General features: G+C 40.9%; 1 long non-coding RNA gene across 1 annotated transcript in view; it reads right to left on the reverse strand.

Moving 5' to 3' along the window:
• Window positions 1-22,603, reverse strand: part of LOC117980895 (uncharacterized) — a 397,942-nt gene that overhangs the window by 320,960 nt on the left and 54,379 nt on the right. Inside the window, exon 2 of the long non-coding RNA XR_008626162.2 lies at window positions 10,936-11,090. This is a non-coding gene — a long non-coding RNA (uncharacterized LOC117980895). The remainder of the gene's footprint in view (window positions 1-10,935; window positions 11,091-22,603) is intronic.

A 22,603-nucleotide genomic window follows, 5' to 3' on the forward strand; every position in this document is an offset into this window, starting at 1 on the left:
AAAATCTCATTAATATACTAAAATCCAGTGAGTGTACACTTTAAGATGGTAAATTTTATATTGTATGAATTTCATCTCAATTTTCTAAATTGTCCAAAAGAAATACATTAAAAGGAGGATTGATCGAAGTTGTTTAGCAAGTACCATACCCCAGGCCTCCTCGTATGAAAGGGGGCTCTTTCTATTCAGAGACTTTCTTCTCAGACCCATGTTTTTAATGTATAAAATAACATACATGAGGTTAAAAAGAAAATCAGTTATATTAAAATGGAGTTATTAAAATATTTTTATAAAACCAAACTGTGACATAATATATGTATGTGCTTCTCTAATATGTGAGTGAATTCGGCATCAGTTGCATGATGTTCATCTAGGGGAAATTATCCGATGCAGACATTTGGTGTGACTTTTCCTTTTAAAAACAAAACCCCATTGATAATTAGCATCCCACACCCTACCAGTAAAATGCAGTTTATTAGGAAGCTAGTATGGAGAAAGATATTAACATGTAGAATTACCTCTGAATGGTGATACTGTCTTGTTTAAAATACTATTAAGCTCTGCTTTTTAATTTACTCAAGCCCCGCAGGTCCTCCCAGAACTAATCTGAACTCACAGTGAAGGTTTCCAGACACCACCAACATCGTAGGTTTTGATCTGCTCGGAGCCAAAGGACAAATTGCTTCTCTAACTCTGCAGTTCACACTCCACAGTCCCAGGGAGTCACAGCTGATCATGAGATCAGTTTTCAGGTATCTAACCCACAGGTGGCTGCCCTCTAATCTTGAGTTTTAATTGGCTGCCTTTAGTCATTTGCTTCTAATTAGTTAGAAAAGACGACTGTCTGATGCAGACCAGCAAGGGAACAGGGCTTCTGGCTCTTTCCTTAAGTTGTTCTCCTCCATATGTAATACAGATGAAGCAAGTGTAATGTATATGATCTGCATGTGTGTACCCATACTCAAGTGAGATGTATATGATCCACACGGGCATGTGTCTGTACTCAAGTGAGATGCATATGATCTGCACGTGCGTGTATCTATATCCAAGTGAGATGTATATGATCCACACGTGCGTGTGTCTATACTCAAGTGAGATGCATATGATCTGCACATGTATCTATACTCAAGTGTGATGTATATGATCTGCACGTGCGTGTATCTATACCCAAGTGAGATGCATATGATCCACACGTGCGTGTGTCTATACTCAAGTGAGATGCATATGATCTGCACATGTATCTATACTCAAGTGTGATGTATATGATCTGCACGTGTGTGTGTCTATGCTTGAGATGCATATGATCCAGACGTGCGTGTGTCTATACTCAAGTGAGATGCATATGATCTGCACATGTATCTATACTCAAGTGAGATGCATATGATCTGCACGTGCGTGTGTCTATACTCAAGTGAGATGTATATGATCTGCACGTGCATGCATCTACACCCAAGTGAGATGTATATGATCTGCATGTGCGTGTATCTATACCCAAGTGAGATGCATATGATCTGCACATGTGTATGTCTATACTCAAGTGAGATGCATATGATCCTCACATACGTGTAGCTATACTGAAGTGAGACGCATATGATCTCCATGTGTGTATATCTACTCACACACACATAAGTATGAGTCACATATATGTGTGTATACATACATATCCCCATCCACCTTGTCTCTTTGGACTTGCTCTTGCTTCACTATTCAAAAGAGGAAGGAGCAGAGGACCCAGCTTGCTCCTCCTATCTGATGGGTAGTAGCCCAATTTCCTGACCCTTAACTCTAAGTCAGGTTACTGGACAATTTAGCTTGGCCCTCTGGCTTCTACTTAACCATTCTCTGGAGTCTTGATTCTTCCAAACAGCCTCATTAGCAGTGAATTTGATTTCTGATACTTCCAAAGGCTGACATAATCATGTGCTTTGCGCTTTGCAACAGGAAGTGCTCCTCCTTCTATCTCCTCTCCCACTTGCGAGTGTGACGTTCCCTTGGTTTTTGAGGCTTCAGCCAGCTCCACTTAAAGTGCAAACACCTCACTGGGTGCAGTAGGGGGGTGGCTATGACTTCTCATCTTCTCTACCTCTCATCCAGGGCGGACCTCACTAATTGAATGAACCTGGACCTAGCCTCAGACTCCTTCTGAACACAGTGAATCAATAAAGTCAACACGTGAGACAAAACTTACTTGCCAACCCTGAATTAAGCCGTTGTCCATGAACAGTGAAGAAGTAAGGTTTTTCCTCACTGACAGACAAGTAGCTCCTTGTACAGTGAAAAGCTGTCCCCACCCACAGCTAACTCATTAAGACCAGCATGTGGACTTCCGCATATAAGTTAAATGCTGCTGGACAACAGCTTCTCTAAAAGCAAAACAATATGTTTGAATCGTTGGTTAATATATGTAGGAAGAGCTGGTGCTAGGGAACCACTGGGGAGAGAAGAGCCAGAAGAAAGCTGTCTGTTCCCTGCACATTGTGAGATACCCCACTCCCCTGGCATGACAAGCAGGTCCTGACACAGCTGCAAGGGTCCCTCTCATTCCCTGCACTGCCTCCTGGCCCCTGCAGTCAGCCCACTGAATCCTCCTGGGCCTGGCAACCTGCTCTCCCTCTTCTCCCTGGACTGCTCCTGCCTTCTCTTTCTGAGCATGATTTGTTCACCTTCACGTGGACCTTAATCCCTCCAATTTCCCTCATGTCTTCAGATGCCAGCCTTAGTTTTTGAGCACGTCAGGCATTGTTTTACCCACTAGCATTTGATTATATTGTTCCATTATAACAGACCTCCCAGTTCCCTCTGCTGTTTCCACCTCTCTTAACAGCATTCCTGCCATCAAATCAGGAAGGCCTCTGGGAGGCTTCCTTGTTGAAGGAAGTATCCATTTATATTGTTTTACTCAACAATTCAGGTCCCATCTGTCATAGGATGACTTTCCTGGAACCAGACTCTTCTCCAATCCAAACACATGCCACAGCCTTACCCTCTGCACCATCAAATTCTTGATTGTCGCATATTTCAGGCAGCAAAAGATCAGCTCCACGGCCAAAAGCAAGCCTGGCGGTGGAATAAGCCCATAAACTATGCTGGTCATCTTGGCTGCAGCTCCATCTTCGGCAGAGATCTCTCTTAACACTACTGCTTCCCAGCACAAGGAAGAGCATAAGGAATTCATCTTCCTCTCTCAGCTCTCACGCAGGCAGGGAGGGGGTACCTGAAGGTGAATTTCTACCCTCAGGTGTAGCCTTCTGGAACACCATTTAGCCTGGAGCCTTCTGAGCCCCTGAGCCTGTAAGCCTGACTTGGGATCTGAGAATTTGTCTGTGGGATGCAGAAAATACAGCCGTGTGCAGAGCATGGGGTGCCACCTCCCACCCCTGTCCCTGCCAGCCCAGAGAGGGAAAGCAAGCTCAAAACAATCAACCAAAGAGATCAATGCCTGTTTCCCAGGCACAGCTTGTAGTAAAAGCTGCAGCCAAGGGCAAAGGTGCCAGGCAGCTAAGAACATGGCTGATCCTGAGTGTTCACTTTCCTCAGTATCAAATTTTTCATGGTGCCTTTCCCATGGCTACTATTCAAACAACCAGAGACCAGCAGGGCCATGGAAATGGTCCTGGCTTTGGAATAAGAGTTGTACGGGGTCCTGGCTCCTGCACTTGCTGACAGTGTGACCTTAACCAAGTCCTGGGCACAGCAATCTCAAGGCCCCTCAGTGCCCTGCTGATAAACTGATGGATCATTACAGCATCCTGTTCTCTGCAGTGGTTATGAGGTTCTATAGTGCAATGGAGACACACAAGCCAATTATGTACTGTAATTGGCATTACAAAGGCGAGAACTTTTCCTTTCTGTCCTTAATTCAACAGCCTGTGGTTCTCCAGGGAGAGCTCCTCTGCCCGCAGCTTCCCTGCCTTGCTATCTTCAGCATTTGCAGGGGCCACCCAAGGCTGGGAGTGGGGTGCTTGGTGGGTGGGTGAGGGGTAGGTTCTCCATGCCTCTGTCTCACCCATGCAGATGGATAAGGCGGCTGAAATTAATGACATTCTGAGCCACTGCCATGCTCATCTGCCTAACAATCCAATTTCTAGGACGTTTTAGAAGTTGTTAGCTGATTGCCAAAAATGAGGATCATTAAAAATAGATTCACAGCTGTTCAGGAAGCCAGAGATATAATTTTACCTTCATTATGCCTTATTGCAGATGTTATTGATTTAATCTCATTGCATTTTACTGTGTAATATCAATTTGCACTGTCTTTGACTTGGAAATCGGGAACTGTATTTATTCTTCTTATTCTCATCATAGCAGAAGATCTGCTTCGACTGACAGCCAAACTGACACCAGGCTCCAAGGCAGTGGCAGCATTTAGGCCAGGCCCAACAGTGTGGAGTGCAGAGGCAACTTAGTGGAGCTGAGTGAGAGAAAAATAATCTAAATATGGGGCCAGTGCCTCTTTTAGGAGTGTGTCTATGCTCACAACTGATTCAAACAAACGAATCAAAATAATCCTTCTGGCTTTGCTTGCATGTCACCAAATAAGTTGGTTTAATAAATCCTTCACTTTTCTGTCAATTATTTTATCCTGAAATTTTTACAGTGAAAATGCTAAAATAGAATTTAATCTAAAATAAATTAGGATGCATTAGGATATTATTTTCCAAGAGGCATTTCTCAGAACACTTGTCACGAGATACTCAATGATTTTTTTTTTTAAGTTTCCAAACTCAAAAAGTTTAGGAAACCCTACCCAATAAATATTCCTTTAAAAATGTTGTAATATGTGGTAGCATATTAAAGGTTCCAAGAAGCAAATAAATGTGGTTGACTTTTTTTAATCCAGCATTTCCCAAATGAATTTGAAAAAACATTTATTCTCCTCATCCATTAACATCCCTCAGTGCTAGAGTGCCCAGGAACACCCTTTGGGAATCACTGGTTTAAGATCAATCTGGAAGAAGGAAGGCCAGCTCTCTGCTAAGGAGTCTTGCATCTTTGTTCATTGCCACTGCTGCCACCATCTTGAATCGACATGAACTGTTCTTGATTTACAAAGATTTGGGCCAGGCGCGGTGGCTCACGCCTGTAATCCCATCACTTTGGGAGGCCAAGGCAGGCAGACCACCTGAGGTCGGGAGTTCAAGACCAGCCAGACCAACAAGAAGAAACCCCATCTCTCCTAAAAACACAAAATCAGGCAGGTGTGGTGGCGCGTGCCTGTAATCCCAGCTACTCCGGAGGCTGAGGCAGGAGAATCGCTTGAACACCGGGCAGTGGGCGAAACTCCATCTCAAAAAAAAAAAAAAAAAACCCAAAGATTTGGTTCATGGGCTTTTGCACCTCAGTGGCTGCTGGTGCATCCCCCACTCTTTCCCTCGTTTCAGTGCCTCAGCTTCCAAACTCAGATTCTATACCACTCACTTCCAATCTCCTGCTTCCCCAAAGCCCATGCACAACCCTAGCCCAGAAGAGCGGGGGCTGTGCTGGCCACATCACCAGGAAGTGCACTGGGGCTCAGAAAGGCCCAGCACATTTTTACCAGGTTCAGCCCATATGACAGCAGGGACAAAATTATTCCAAGTGTGTACTGTTTTTGTAACATTAACAGGCTTCACAGTTTTCAGCAACTCATTTAGTCTTGGTGATCAGTCGACATACCATTCGCTAAAATGTGCAACTGTTTCTGTCTATTTTATAAGAGGTTAGAAAGAGCCCTGTGACACCAACACGGGCATTTAAAAGGGCATTTAAATACCAGCTCCAGTGGACTTCATCCAGGAGGGCATGTCTTGAGGACTTTTACTGCCTTGCAGACTTCATATTTCTAGCTTCCAGGCTAGTGAACATCTATGTGAACCTGATGTATTTACAGCTTTGCCACTTTCTTTTGTTCGATAGAAAACATAACACCTTTGATCATGATGTCTAACATTCGCTATCAGTTGGCAAAGAATGTTAAGCAATTGTATGAGCATCCCTCTCCAGCCTTCATCTGCTCTTCTGTGCCCTAATTCGATGATTTCCACCCAGACCCAGCCAGTGCCCAGTGGTGGCTTAGCATCACTTCTCAGGATCACAGCTGTGGGCAATGGTTTGGGCAGGGGTTAGGTCAGGGACACAGATCCAATATCATTTGGCACTTATTCCCCACTATTACTAACCTCCCAAGACAGGACAACTCGTGCCCCTCATAGATTCTCAGGTACAGGGCCTGGCCTTTTTATTCTCCACATCTTCCTCATGGGGTCTGCTGTGGAGCTCGCTGCCTGTTGCTAATTGACAAGTCAGTGTCTCCCAGCTACTCAGGGACGGAGCCAGAGTTGGATTCGTAGTCTCTTCCCGGGCAGAGCCAGCAAGTTCTGCTCCAGGGGTGCGATTCTGCCAGGGCAGGCAACTTATTCCTCGGTGTTCAGACTTCATTCTCACAAGAACGCCAGTCGAGTAACACGGATTGAAAAGTTGGCTGGGGCTCATAACTGCATATTTTGTGCCACTGAGAATTATCTAGAATTTTTTGAAAAGTCATAGTCTATGCATGTATGTTCAAGAATTGTGTTTGGAACAGGCAGGGGGCATAAGTTTGTTAATATACTCATAATTTCACTGCTTTTCAGATTGCCAAGAGATCTTTGAGAACGTTTAGAGGAGCTGCCTCATTTTTATAATTAGGAATCCAAACCCCAGAGAGGGGCATAATTCACAGACACACAACTAATTCACTAAATAATTAATAAGACTGAGAGAAACTCCTCCTTATGCAAATTTAAATAGGAGAATCCATTCCCAGCTCCTTTATTGTTACCTGTTTTTCTTTTCCACTTTCAAGCTATGTTAGATTTTTGCTGTTCTGATATGATTCAGAATTATGTCTCCTCTTTTAAAATCAAACTACTATGTAATTTTCAATAAAACTGTAAAGAATAAGAGACAATGACAGACCAAAAAGGAAAACTCAATCTGGACTCATATTTGAATTCCTGAAATATACTGTGAAAGAAAATACAACTAATTTATGTACTGTAAAGAAAACATATTAACATAAATAACTAGTTCTACCTCTCTTAGCATACTTTTATAAAGGCAAAATGACAGACCCAGACATATTAAGAAAAGCATGGGAAAATAGAAATACATTTTACATCGCTAAAGCTAACCATTACAATTACTACTAAACAAAGGAATAAAAAAACGAAATTAAAAGCAGACATGAAGAAAACTAGCAGAGCGGCGCCACCTAGTGTCCATTTTATGAAAAGCGCCTAACATTTCCTGCGCCCTCCTGTGGTAGGATTTAGCAATCGGCCACAGACAAGAAAACAAATTCTATAAACATATGATTTGATTTCTTTCCTCTGGAAGGAAGACAGAAAGAGATAGCATCTCAGCATACTTTCTAAGCAAGATATACTTTCATTCACCATAATTAAAACAGAACAACTACAAACATACAGTTTCCCATTGATCACAGCATCCTTTCTTTGGACATAATTTCAAGTAAACCCCAACCATTAACCTTTCTAAATGAAGTTACATTTTTTTAAGCCTCTCTGCCCCTATGAAATTTTGTTCAGGACAAAATTTCGTGAATACCGTTCCTGTATCAACATTGTGGTAACATTTAAAAAGCAAAATGTAAAGAATTAATGTAGAAGTAAAGATGAGAGAATTTGAGGCAGAAATTAGAATCATCTTCCACGCCTCAGTTTACCTATCTGGAGTGTGGGGATAATTCTAACTCCAGTGTGCTACCTTTCTTTGGTGGTCGAGGGGAGTTGTCATTGGCAAAATCAAATGGGATTAATGTCCATGGAAGCTATTGAAGAGTAGAAAGTATATGACTTACATAAAATAGATACACTTTGTTATTTTTGTTAAGAGTTGAAAACTCTAGTGAGACATCAGCACTGGCTGAGTTGAGGACAAATCAGTGAATCAGGAAATTAGAAGCCCTGAACTAGCCCCACAGCTTCTCCTTGGACTAGTCATTTAAGTCTGGGTAGGGGCCCCTTTGTTCTACAAAATGAGGATATTTTGTGCTATATGGCCCATAGTGTCTGTTTAGCTCTAAAATCTTAGATTCAATAATACAATTGCTTTCTCCCTGCCTCTGTGCCTGCAAAGACCCTCACTGCCTGTTCTCTGGATTCTTGCAATATCTTTCTAACACATCTCTCCCAGCTCCAATCAATCTCTGGCAGATTAATCAGGGAAGATGAGTATTTCCAACATACATATGAAAGTGTAAGTTCAGTCATCTCATTGCCCCACTTAAAGGCCCAAAATGAGTTCCCATGGCATTTTGGGGGGCAACCAGCTTTTATGGGCATCATCTGCTCTGTGCCAGGCAGTGTAACTCATGCTTTCTGTGCCCAGTGTCATTCCATCCACTCAGTGACACCTTAAGATAGACAAGGTATGAACCATTTTCATGGAGGAGGAAGCTGAGGGTACCAGAGACTCAGAGAAGGACTTCAAGTCTCCCAGTGAGCGAATGCAGAGCCTAGGATGAGAATCCAGGTCTCTGGTGCCAAATGGTGTAGTCTCTGTGAGTGATTAAGAGGTAGATTTTGGAGCCAGAAATACTGGCGTTGAAATCTGGGCTTTGTCACACACTGTATAACACTGGGAAGTTTCCTGAACTCTCTATGCCTCAATTTCCTCATCTGTAAAATGGGGATAATAGAGATAATAATGATGTTTTGGTCAATGACGGACTGCATATATGATGGTGGTCTTACAAGATTATAATGGAGCTGAAAAATTCCTATCACCTAGCGACATCATAGCTGTCGTACCGCTGTAGGCATTACTCACACGTTTGTGGCGATGCTTCTGTAAACAAACCTACTGAGCTGCTGGTCATGTAAAAGTATAGTGCATACAATTATGTACAGTACATAATACGTGACAATGTCAATCAAAACTATGTTATTAGTTCATGCATTTACTATACTATCCTTTTAATTGTTATTTTAGATTATGCATTTACTACACTATCCTTTTAATTGTTATTTTAGATTATGCATTTACTATACTATCCTTTTAATTGTTATTTTAGAGTGTACTCTATCTACTTATGGTTTTAAAAGTTACCTGTAAACAGCCTCAGGCAGGTCGTCTAGGAGGCATTCTAGAAGAAGGCACTGTTACCACAGGAGACAACAGCTCCATGGGTGTTCTAGCCCCTGAAGACCTTTCAATGGGATAAGATGTGGGAGTGGAAAGTAGTGACATAAAAAGGAAATAAATAAATAAACGCATTTAAAAATAGAAAAAAAGCTTATAGGATGAGAATATAAGGAAAAAATATTTTTGTACAGTTACACAATGTATTTGTGTTTTAAGCTAAGTGTTATTACAAAGGAGTCCAAATTAAAAAGCTTATAAAGCAAAAAAGTTACAGTAAGCTAAGGTTAATTTATTATTGAACAAAGAAAAAGATATTTTATAACCTCAGTGTAGCCTGAATGTGCAGTGTTTCTAAAGCCTACAATAGTGCAGTCATGCCCAGGCCTTCACATTCACCCACCACTCACTCACTCATGGACCCAGAGCAACCTCCAGTCCTGCAGGCTCCAGTCATGGTAAGTGTCCCATACACTTACCATTGTACCATTTGTTTTAAATCTACTACTGTATTTTACTGTGCGTTTTCTATATTTAGATACACAAATACCATGTGTTACAACTGCCTACAGTATTGAACACAGTATCACGCTGTTCCAGTTTGTAGCCAAGGAGCAATAGGCTATGCCACACAGCCCAGGGGTGTGGTGGACTCTGCGGTCTACGTTTGCGTAAATACACTCTGGGTCTAGGTTTGTGTAAATACACTCTATGACGTTCACACGGCGTTGAAATCGCTAAACATGCACGTGTCAGAACATTTCCCCGTGGTGACACCTCACATGACTGCATTGGTACCTCTCTCATAGTGAGTCAGTGCGTGTTGGACACTGGAACAGCACGTATCACAAAGCGCTTCCAAAGTGTTTTGTTATCACCACATTTTCTCACGGAACTAGGTAGAAAGATTTTCCCTTCCCATTTAAGATGCTTCTAAACTTGACTCCAACTTGCCTTCCTGCCTTTTCTTCTACTTCGTAAGAGTTTAACACCTAATCGTTCCTGTCCCCTACCTCCCACCCCACCTCAGATACTTCCAAGCGTATACAGTCCTTTGTTCAGGTCTCTGCTTTTGCCGCTACTGCTGGTGTTTCCGCATTCAGAAAGTCCATCTCCGCCTCGCTACCGACCCCTGGCGGTTAGCAGGGTGACCGACGAGTGGCAAGCTTGTAATAAATAGTGGGTGTTGTCGATATTGCGGTCATCAATTATCAACAGCATTACAGTAGTCCCTCTTTATCCGAGGGGGATACGTTTCATGAACCCCAGTGGATGCCTGATACCACGGATAGTACCAAACCCTATGTCTGTGATATTTTTTCCTATACATACATACCTACGGTAAAGTTTAATTTATAAATTAGGCACAATAAGAGATTAACAAGGATAACTAATAATAAAAGAGAATAATTATAACAATATACTACAGTAAAAGTTACATACTTGTGGTCTCTTTCTCTCAAAATATCTTTTTTTTTTTTTTTTTTTGATGGAGTCTTGCTCTGTCGCCCAGGCTGGAGTGCAGTGGTGTGATCTCAGCTCACTGCAACCTCCGCCTCCAGGGTTCAAGCGATTCTCCTGCCTCAGCCTCCCGAGTAGCTGAGATTGCAGGCACACGCCACCACGCCCGGCTAATTTTTTTGTTTTTGTTTTTGTTTTTTTTTTAGTAGAGATGGGATTTCACCATGTTGGCCAGGCTGGTCTTGAGCTCCTGACCTCAAGTGATCCGCCCTCCTCGGCCTCCCAAAGTGCTGGGATTACAAGCATGAGCTACTGCACCCGGCTCAAAATATCTTATTGTACTGTACTCACCCTTTTTCTTTTTGTGATGAAGAAGGGATGGAGCAGGACGGCAAGAGAGTTCATCAGGCAACTCAGAATGGCACACAGTTTAAACTAATGAGTTGTTTATTTCTTGAATTTCCGTTTAATATTTTCAGACCATGGTTGACCGCAGGTAACTGAAACTGCAGAGAGCAAAACCACCGATAAGGGGGAACTCCTGTATTGATAACATCTTTCAAGGCCCAATCCCAAAGCCACCTCCTTCATAGAGTTTTTCCTGCCTCCCACACATCTGAGACCTCCTCCTCTGAGTTCCTTCTGACAGTTACCTGGTCTACCTCAGGCTGCTTCTCATACTCTGAGGCTACACTTTTAAAAATATAAGAACCTAGTGATATTATTTTTAATAACACATTTTATTTAACATAATATATCCCAAATATTATCATTTCAACAAGTAATCAATAAAAATTAATATATCAAAAACTAAAATTAAAATGAAAAATAACAAAACTAAAATTGCCTGTGTTATTTGCATTATATTTCTATTAGAGAGGCCTAGTCTAAAGTAAAGTTACTTTTTCTCCAGCTTAATTAAAATATAATTGACAAATGCAAATTGTATGTATTTATGGTATACAACATGATGTTTTGATATACATCATACATTGTGAAATGATTAAATCAAGCTAATTAACATATCCATCACTTCATATGCTTATTTTTTTGATGTGAGAATATTTAAGATCTCTTAGCAATTTTCAAGTATACAGTGCATCATTATCTATAGTCATCATGCTATACAATAGATCTCTAGAATGTATTCATCCAAAGTAACACTTTATACCTTTTGACCAACATCTCCCAATCCACACCCTACCCCCCACCCCGGGAATATTAAAAAGCGCGGTATAGAAAAGGGAGATCCTTAGCATCCCACCTTTCAGGAAGAAACACTGATGTATGGCTTCTATTACGTTAATGCAAAAGTGATCGCGATTTTGGCCATTGCGTTCCATGGCAAAAACCGCAATTACTTTTGCACCAATATAATAGTTTTTTTTTTTGTTTTTTTTTTTGCAAATATGTTTATTTTTGACAAAGTCAGGATCCTTGACAAAGTCAGAATGCTCACCAATCCTGTCTCCTCTTCTTGGGCATAGTGAAGGGTTATACTTCCCGGTTATAAGGATTATAACTACCCTTACAGGTAGTTGTGGTCATACAACCAGGTTCTGGCCAAAGAATGTGGTCAGAATGATTCAAGCCATATCCAGTCCATTACCTATCCAGGTATTCCTGTTTGCTCTTTCTCTTTATTCATCACTTGGATGAACTCGGGGGATCCAGAGGAAGAATTTGGGGTTCTAAAAGAGAGTAGGACTACACGACAGAATGAGCTAGGATCCCTAAACCACTGAGTGGAAGGCTGCCAAACAACCCACCTCGAACTGTATCCTGAGCAAAAAATAAGCAGTTATTGTGTTAAGCCACTGAGATCTTGTATTATTTGTTAGAGCAAGCTACCGTTAATTACCTGGATAGCTCATATTGGGCATTTGGATCCAATTTCCCATTATTATTATTATTAATAAGCCCATTATTTCCAGTTTTTGTTATTATAATCCATATTTTTAGGATGAATTGCTAGAAGAGTAAAGAGTATGTTTGTTTATTTATTTATTTATTTTTATTTTGGATACAGGGTCTCGCTGTGTCACTCAGCCTGTAGTGCAGTGGTGCAATCTCAGCTCACTGCAACTTTGACTTCCTGGGCTCAAGTGAGCCTCCTGCCTCAGCCTACCGAGTAGCTGGGACTACAGATGTGTACCACCATGCCGGGCTAATTTTTTTTTTTTGGTAGGGACAGGGTCTCACTATATTGCCCAAGCTGGTCTCAAACTCCTGGGCTCAAGTAATCCACCAGCCTCCCCCTCCCACAGTGCTAGGATTACAGGCATGAGCAACCACACCTGGCCAGGTATTAACACTTTTATAACTTTTTGAAACAATTGACAAAATTCCCTTCAGAGAGAGTTTAATGTAGTATCTTTCTTCTTATATCTCTTATAGATGGGAAGCCAACTAAGGCGTTTGACTTCATTTGTTTTCAAGTATCTTGCAGATAATAGGCATGTGTTAAACAGTAAACAAATTAATTATTCAGCTCTCAGTGCATATGCAAAAGGAAATACTGTTATTTTTTAAATAATGACTACGAAGTATAGATTTCAGAAACGGCATGAATTGTATAGGCGCTTTCAAGAAACAAGGGTGATAGAAAAAATGGCAGCAAGCAAAGTAGTCTACATGCTTAACTAGTAACTTCAGCTAAAAAGAAGGTGATTTTATTCTTCTAATTCTCTCTAATTGCCACGGTGAAGCCATGGATATAGCCAGCCAGTTTTGGTAAATACCTCCCACACCTTGAGTTGGCCCCTGGCACTTGGGCTACTAGGTGCATCTTTTCATTCCTCCATGAATTCTCTGTACAAATCTCATTGCATACATCTCTGCCAGGCATTTTTAATTTATCAGAAACTAGTGAGTTATTTGTCACCATATTTGGTCTTTTAAGAGACACAAGTGTTGAATTTGGGAGGGGTAAAGATAAGAACAAATGACCTGTAAGATTCTTTCCAACTCTGAAATTTCAAATGAGAGGTTCTGCAAGAAAATAAATAAGATTGTCCGCTGCATGGGCCTACTCTGAAAGAAATCACAGAGCAAGCTGGGGGCCAAATTTCAATCTATCATGAATGTAGTTTTCTAGAAGCCCAAGCAGTGACAATAGCATATCTCTGTTTCAACCACAAACAAGGGCTGATTCTTGTTATCCAAGTTTACCCTAGTTTATGTCCAAAATTCTTTCAGAAGATTATGATTTCACTTTGAGTGGAGTTGAAGCTTTCTAGTCCTCAGGATGCTGAGAACAGCACAAACCCAGATTCCAGCCCTCTACTAACAAGGATATTCTCATGCTATTGTAGTATGAACCTCCTCTGAGTGCAATGAAAAAACATCATGCATTTGGAACGAATGAGGTCGCCATGGCCTTTGATGCTATTTCTCAAAGTTTTATTATTGATTAGGGGATGATGACCACAGAGGGATGAGAAAGAATTCTATCATATTTATTCTTGAAGGAAATTTCAGTTGTGGATAAGTGGATTCCAGAATGTCCCAAGATAACAAACTGGCAAAAAGATTTTAAAGAAAAGAAGATCATCTTTCTATTGTACACCAAACAACTTGCTAGCTAGATTTGTTTTCTCTGGCTGAATTGAACTGATTGCCCAGCTGTCAAGTGTCACCAAGACACCCTTCATTAGGGAAAGTAGAGATGGAAATTGTACCTGGTAACTAAACCTCATGCCTCTTGAAGGAAAGTCAGAAAGAGATGGGCTTTAGGGAAGCAAAGCTGCTGGCATAGCATTTTTTTGTTTTCTTTGGACATTTTCTACTCTTTGATAGTAATATGGTGACTTGTAAACTGTAAACTCATCACCTTTTCAGACTTCTAGGTGGAAGGTGACTTCTACCAATGTCCTTTGCAACCTATCATGCATATACATATACATACACATATATACATACATATATACATATGTACATGCATACACTTTTATATATACATATGTGTATATATACACACACTCAGGTAAGATCAAGGCTTAGAAAATGCTGTTTGATGGAAGAGAGCTTCAACAAGCCAAAGAGGATCAGAGCCTAACCATGGTACATGTGAACACAAGGACCTCATTCTCCAGTGCCTAGAGAATTCCTGGTGTGTAGAGGGTGCTCAAAAAATACTTTTTGACGGGCAAAGAGGGAGAAAGAAGGGGAGAACCATGAAACTCTTACTGGAGAAACTTTTTTTTTTTTTTAAAAAGAACATAATTGCCAGATCTCCTAACACCTAAGTGGAGATGTATTGACCACCTCTAATATGTTTAATATGCCACCCAAGATGTATTGACCTCCTATGTTTAATATGACACCCAAAATATAAGCAATAACAGAATGAGATTCCAATCACTTTTTAGTCAGAAAGCAGGTTCATTTCTATCAACTAACTCTTGAGAATTGATCTCAAAAAAGGACAGGAAACTACATATTGGCAATGCAGTGAATCATATGCCTTTCATTATCAGCATGTTCTCTGCTGTTCTGCACCAGCCACTTCCGCTATCTCTGTATCAATTTGTGTTATGAGAATGGCTACCCAAAGTCATACCAAATAGCACACTCCCAATTTTCTTGCCATCTAGTATACATTTTAAATGACACAGTAGCACTGAGACTTTTCTAAATTCTGAAAGCACTGAATGAAACAACTGTGCATTGTGTTAATTATGGGGAGGATGGAAAAGCTGACAATTGTGGGGACAAAGAATCAAGGCAAAGTAGAATGTTTCTTCTTTTGTATTGGGGGAAAGGTTTTAGCCCCAAAAATGATACAGCCTTTCTTATTGTTCATGGCATTGGTGATCGATCCTTCTTCCTTCATGGAAAAGCACCCGGTGCTGACCCTTGTGGGGGTCTTCAGAAAACACAGCGTTCATTAAGTTTCATAAAATCCTCCACATCTGGGTTGAGCAGCTATCTCAAAAATGCTTTCCTGGCCCTCTAAACTGAAGCCTATTGTGCTCCTCGTCTCCTTTTTTGTTTGGACACCTTCATTTTGGCTTTAGCTGTATAAGGTACTTGGGAAAATGACTGCCCTAATCATAATCTTTAAGATCTCTACAGAAGGTGTCCATAACTGGAATTTCCTCATTACTTTAATATCCTTCTAGTCATAGCTTCATGGGCCTATTATGTGTAAATTAGAAACACATTATTCCACCAGCAAAGCTTTTCTTTCAAATGCGTAGAATTTTATAACCTGTCACAATGTATTAAATTCTGGATTGTTTGTACTGAAACTGACTTTTTTCTGTAAGAAGATGTCAAAGAATCTTAATTTCAGCTAATTCTGGCAACCAAAACAAGTCTCCTCTACTTAATAGCCGGCAATGGTCTCCGCAGCAAAATGCTTCCAGCAACAATTGGAAATTACAAAGATAATAGTGTGTTTCTTTAGATTAGTATCACCTCTGAAATGTGAAGCTTTTGCCAATTCAAAGCTGCTTTGCTGTCATTTTAAAACTGAATTTCCTGAAAACTGCTTAAATATTAAGAAAGGTTGACACAGGTAGACAAGAAGACAGAAAACAGGAAAGTTAATGGGCAGATTGAGAATGACCTGTACAGAGTTCCAGAATTTCATACGAGCTACTTCCAAATAAGGGAAAACTTGGCAGGCATGGATTTGGAATCTTCTTTAGTTTATCCTTCTTTGCAGAGTCTGATAATCTCATTACTATTGCTTTTTGGCTTCATGACCATCAACTGGAATATTTCCAGGGATGATATATTTTGGGTGGGAAAATCATTATTTCCTTCACAACCAGCTCATAAAGTGTGATGAAAACTCAGCACTGGAGTAAAGAGTTTGCCATTAGACATCCACTCTCTATCTTTGGATATTAACTCAAATATCTAACACCCAAGAGACATTATTGAGCAAATCAAGAAAAGTTCTATGCTTGACGAAAAGTAACTAACAAAAACAGCTAATTTTAACTAAACACTAGGCATGATAGTAAGTGCTCAATGTGCACGATCTTATTTAATCCTTAAAAAAAATACCTATGGGGTAGATTTATTATTATCCCTGTTTTACAGAAAATGATCCTATGACCAAAGAGGTAGAGTCAGGATTTGAACTCAGATCTTCCTGAGTTCATACCTTAAAATTTTTGTTTTAATAACATCATCAGTTTCTCCTCTCTCTCTCCCTCTCTCATAAGATTCACTTCCTCCTTTTCTAAGAACCCAGGAATGTCAAACTCTCTATAAGAATGAGCTTGCCTGAATCATAAAGCAGATTCTGAGCCAGATATTGGAACTTCTTGTTGGTACCCCTAGGTCTCTTTGCATTTACGTAACCATAGTATTTTTGTTCCCCATTAAGTAGGGATGCTGTGTGGCTGAGAATATTCCTAAAAGATGCAGGCCTTTGTATTCAAGACAAACAGGTTACAGACAGATTTCCAAGGTACTCCAACTGACTAACCAATCAATTTGGGATTGAATAGAGCAAATCAATGGGTTGTCTTGGCATTGTGCCAATGGAGTTTCAGCCAGACTCAGTCAACTTCTGTGAATCTATCATTCTAGCTGCTTGGCCCTGAGCATGCAAACCAGTTGGTAGATGTTTTTTACTTTTCTCTCATTTAAAAAAAATTATGATTTTCCTTGTATTTTTGGCAAATTCTTCCTGAACAACTCTAAGCTTGATATTAAACTATTTTACCGATTATCCTCATGGTAATGTCAAATGCAGGTGTGCTTAATTTAAGTATTAACAATAAAAATAATTAAATTTGCTCTAAAATAATAACAGCGTATACTTGTCATGCTTTATTGGCTATATTTTTTTTATTTGCTTTTATCTGCATGTGGTTTCCAATAAGAAAATTCTCACAAATGATATTCTCAGTTTTGTTGTTTATGCGACATGGGAAACTTGGACAGTCTCCTTTAAGACAGATGTAGCTTGGATGCCTCACACCTGAACAAGGACTATCTTTTAATCAAGTGACCGCTGGGTTGCAATTAATAGAAAGTCACTCAAACTAGATGAAAAACAAAATGTACTTTATTAAGAAAGTGTTTTAAAAATAGAAACCAGAGCAAAAAGTATGTGTCAATGAACCAGAAGTTCAATTAATCAGAAAGTTATTTCCCAAAGTGTTCTAACTCATCCAATTCCAGGCTTCTATTTGTTTGTTCATTTATTCATTTGTTCCATTAAGATGTACTGAGTGTCTATGATCAAACAATTATTGGGGACACAGAGATGGGGTGTGCGTTAGTCTGTTTTCACATTGCTATAAAGAAATGCCTGAGACTGGGTAATTTATAAAGAAAAGAGGTTTAATTGGTTCATGGTTCCACAGGCTGTACAGGAGGCATGGATGGGAAAACCTCAGGAAACTTACAGTCATGGTGGAAGATGAAGGGGAAGCAGGCACATCTTACATGGCCTGAGCAGGAGGAAGAAGAGAGGCAGGAAGGTGCTACATACTTTTAAAGATCCAGATCTCATGGGAACTCACTATCACGAGAACAGCAAGGGGGTAATCTACCTCTTGATCCAATCACCTCCCACCAGGCCCCTCCTCCAACACTGAGGATTACAAATCCACATGAGATTTTGCAAGGGACATGGACCTAAAGCATATCACGGTGCTTGTATCTTTGCCTTCAATGAGCCTCATCTTCCCTTCCTTGGTATTCCTTCCTTCTGAGTGTCTCTGTTCACATGCTATTGAAGCATTGCTTAAAAATAATGCAAAAGATAGGAGTGAGTTAAGGAGAAGTTATAAAATGGTCATTCACTCTTTTTACTTTTTTTTTTTTTTTTGAGACAAAGTATCACTCTGTCACCCAGGCTGGAGTGCAGTGGCACGATCTTGGCTCACTGCAGCCTCCCGCTTTCAGGTTCAAGTGATTCTCCTCCCTCAGCCTCCGAAGCAGCTGGGACTACAGGCATGTGCCACTATGCCTGGCTAATTTTTGTATTTTTAGTAGAGACGGATTTCACCATGTTGGCCAGGCTGGCCTCGAACCCCTGGCCTCAGGTGGTCCGCCTGCCTTGGCCTCCCAAAGTGCTGGGATTACAGGCATGAGCTACCACACCTAGCCTTAAATATCTTAAATATTAACTTTGAACACCGGAATTGTGGACTTGATTAAAATGAGTACTTAGGTAAATTTCTGTAGAATGCACTACTTATTGGCTTTAAGGAAAATACAACTCAAAATTTTAAAAATTGAGTTCAGTAGGTCAGTACTGACATGATTATTTCCTTTGACTTGTACTTAAGGTTCTAACAGAAGAAATCTCCTAACACCCCTGTTGTCGTCAGGCCTTTGCCCTGCTCAGCTGCAGGAGCAGTGGTTCTCCAACCTTGCATGCCCCCTCTCAAGTGCCTGGAGGACTGGTAAAAGTCCCTATGGCTGGGCCTCATCTCCTGAGTTCCTGATTTCTTAGGTCTTGGCTGGGGACTGAGAGTTTGCATTTCTAACAAGTTTCCAGGTGATGCTGCTGGTCTAGGGCCCACACTTTGAGAATCATTGATCTAAACAAAGGTTACTCAAAGTGCCATGTGCAGATGTGAGCTAATTGTTACTGATCTGCAACAAGGCAAGCATGGAAATAGAAAGTATACATTTGGAATGTTTTATAATTTGACACTTTTATGGCTTCCCAGTGCATGATCAGTGGGCACACCTCATTAAATAGGATATAGATGAGTTCAGAGCTGTCACATTTGCATCATGAGGCACATGTGGGGCAAGGTGCTGCTGGAGCCCACATTTCATTCTACGGTAGGTTGAAAACATAAAACACTGGTCATTCACCATGCATAGTTTGAGAAGCATTGCTTCCTAAACCATCATGCTATATTGCCTCATTATTAAAAATCAAACAAATAAATGGTTAACACACAAATAAGTCAGGTTCATTCTTTCTCGTATTGTATGGGGCAGATGGGAGGAGGAATGGGCCAGACCTTGGCCTGGAACCCACTTCCTCAGGAGGCCCAGGGGAAATGGGCAGAGCTGAAAAGACTGGACTCGAGTGTGACACTACACATCATTTGGGGGACAGAGGACAGCCCAGAGTCCAAGGAGCTTAGGCCCCTTTGAGGTTTTAGGTCTGAACAGAGAAATTGACCAGTCAGAATTAGGATGCCCACTCCTGCTTGAGGATTGAATTGGGTAAGCAAGAAGGTTGGATGCTTCCCAGTGAGGTCAACATGGATCCCTCAATTACAGGTAGTCAAGGTGGGTTGAAACCCAATACAGAAGATTCTCAATTGCCACAAGTCACCTAAACCCCAGGTCTGGGAAACTGAGGTATATAGCCTGGTCTTGGGCGTGACTAAGTCTGCAGGTGGAGACCAAAAGCAGCCCTGGCCACAGCACACATGGGAAGGCAGGGACCAGGAAAAAGTAGGTTAGAAATCATCTCCTGATCTCAGCGAATTGGCTGGCATTTTCTTTTATATCTTTAAACACTTTTATTAAAATTCCCAATGATCTGATTCCTAATTATGAGGATTCAGCTGTTCTCTGCCTTCAATTGTAGGGTCCTCTTGAGCTGGCTAGAAGGATGCCCATGTGAATGAGGGCTTCTCTATGATTTTAAAGCTTGATGAATGTGCTTCAAATAGACTTTGCTAACTGTCTTTTCTAATGGATCTCCTGATAGCTCTACAATTTTACTAGCAGTGATTTATTTTTTAATATTTTGCACTTCAAGCTCTGATAAATTCAGTGTTCTTTCTAAGCACTTGTACAAATTAGATTGCAGTCAGAGGAGTTCAGCATTTTTACATGCTCAATACATCAAGACCTGATAAGCAGCTGTTGCAGCTGTCTGCTTACCTCTCTGGTCCTCATTGAAATCTGCCCTACACCACAGCCTTCCTTGGCTGGATTGATCCCAAGAAGAGGTTTTCATTACTTTATATCTAGAAATCGCCTTCAGCTTGTTCTAATGATCTCCAGTCACCAATTTGAAAGAGTGCCCTTAGATGTCCACCAGTTACCTCTTGAACTTCATTCTTCCAGCCAGAGAACAAACTGCTCCAAAAATGCTGCAGACTGGCTGACTCAGCAGTGGTGCTACTGCCTGCTGATAAAGGTGTGAGTTTAAGACCATCAGCTAGGAAAGTGGAAAGCAGTAGGACATGAGGTTTCACACTGGGGTCAGATAAGCCTGGGTTTGAATCTTGCTGTGTCATTTAGAATGCTTTTGATTGCAAGTAACAGAAAAAACAAGTGAAACAGGTTTAACACCAAAAGTTAGTAGCTGATATTGGAGCAGAGGCAGAGGACGCTTCCAGGTTGGTTGTTCAGCAGCTCAATGTCACCAGTAGTTCCTTTTCTCTCTACTCTGCTGTTTCAGCTCCATCCTCAGACTGATTCCCCGATTCCTCTCAAAGCTTCAGGCTGGCTCCAGCAGCAAGTGAGGCTAACTGCTTTTTCATTAGGGGCCAGCAGGAGAAAAAGAGGGACAACTGCTCTCCGCCAGTTGTCACACTGCCAATCGGATTGACTAGGGGAATGTCCTGCACTGATTAGCTGAGGTCTGGTTTATCTGAGCTATCCAATAAAACCACTGTCCAAAAGAAATAGGATTACCGCAGTTGTTTTAAATCAATTACAGTCACTCAATGGAGTTGAGGATGGAGCTGATCACACCAAAACCAGAAGTGCACCTGGGGAAGAAGAAATGGATACTGGGGAGACCACCATAACATTCGTGATACTGGCTCTGCTGGTTGTATTCTCTTAGCCTAATCTTTTAACATCTCTGAGCCTCAGTTTTCTCATTAGTAAAAGAAGATTGCCTTGGTGTCGACCTTCCTGGCTGTTCTAGAGATTAGGAAAAACATAGGATCATAAAGAGCTTTGCACTGGGCTTGGCACACTGTAAGGGCTCAATAAAAATTATGAGGGAGAAGATAAGTGAAGGGAGGTGCCCATTACATTTAAACATTACATTCTTTACAAGGCTTGTTTCAAGTGGGTCTTTTTCCTTAGCGTATGCACATTCAATGGCTATAAGTGAACAACAAAGACTTTGTTCAGAAACACCATTTATATGACTTATCAGGGCATGATTCACGTGAAGAAACTCAAGCTAGGCTGTTCTAACACATGCAAAGAATATCTGAGTTTAACACTACTACTAATAATGTTAAAACCCAAAAGATGAAATAAAGAAAAAGAAGAAAGCAAAGAGAGAAGTAGTTACAATTTATTGAGCATTTAGAGGTGTTATACTAAGCACTTTACAAGCATTGTGAGCCCTTGACATTGATTTTATTACGTCTATTTGCATATGAGAAACACATTTACAGAAGTTGAGGAGTTTGCCCAAAGTCAATAGCCAGTAAATGACAAAACCTGGATTTGAACCCAAATTAATATGACTCCAAAGCTTATTTCATGTTCTCTACACCAAAACTGCTTGCAAGGGAGGGCACCCCATTCATTCATTTATTCATTCATTCATTCATTCATTCACTCACTTGAGCTCTCAGCAGATGGTCCCAGAGTCCCTGCCATGGATCAGACACTGCTTGGTGTTCAGGGAAAGGAAGATGAATAGTACACAGGGGTACTTTTGAGATTTACACAGTGTGCAAGTCCTGGACTCCTGGCTTGTTTTTGGGAGTTTTTCAGGGCAAGAGTTGCGAGGGGCAGGGTTTTATGCCCTTTTCTCAGTCAAATGAGAAGTGTTGGATCACTGAGGGTGATGGAGGCTGGCCATGGGCTGCTCTCCCCCAGTTCCCTCCACCATCTGCTCTTCCCAATGAGACAGTTGAATCTTGAGATATCTCAGGGTGAAAGAGGTCGGAACATCAGAGGTCACCTTAACTCTCCATAACCCTGCTCCAAAAAAATAATTGTTTCAAAGGGAAATGGCATGACCAGTCAGATTCCTCTATGTTTGGAATCTGGACTAGACAACATGGATGGGTCTCAATGTTTATATTGTCAATTCTGTTCAATTTAATTTATTAAAAAGTAAATGCAGCTGTTCTGGGATGGCTTATGTGCTGCAGAT

The sequence above is a fragment of the Pan paniscus genome, chromosome 6 (genome assembly GCF_029289425.2).
Source record: "Pan paniscus chromosome 6, NHGRI_mPanPan1-v2.0_pri, whole genome shotgun sequence".
Lineage (NCBI taxonomy): Eukaryota > Metazoa > Chordata > Mammalia > Primates > Hominidae > Pan > Pan paniscus.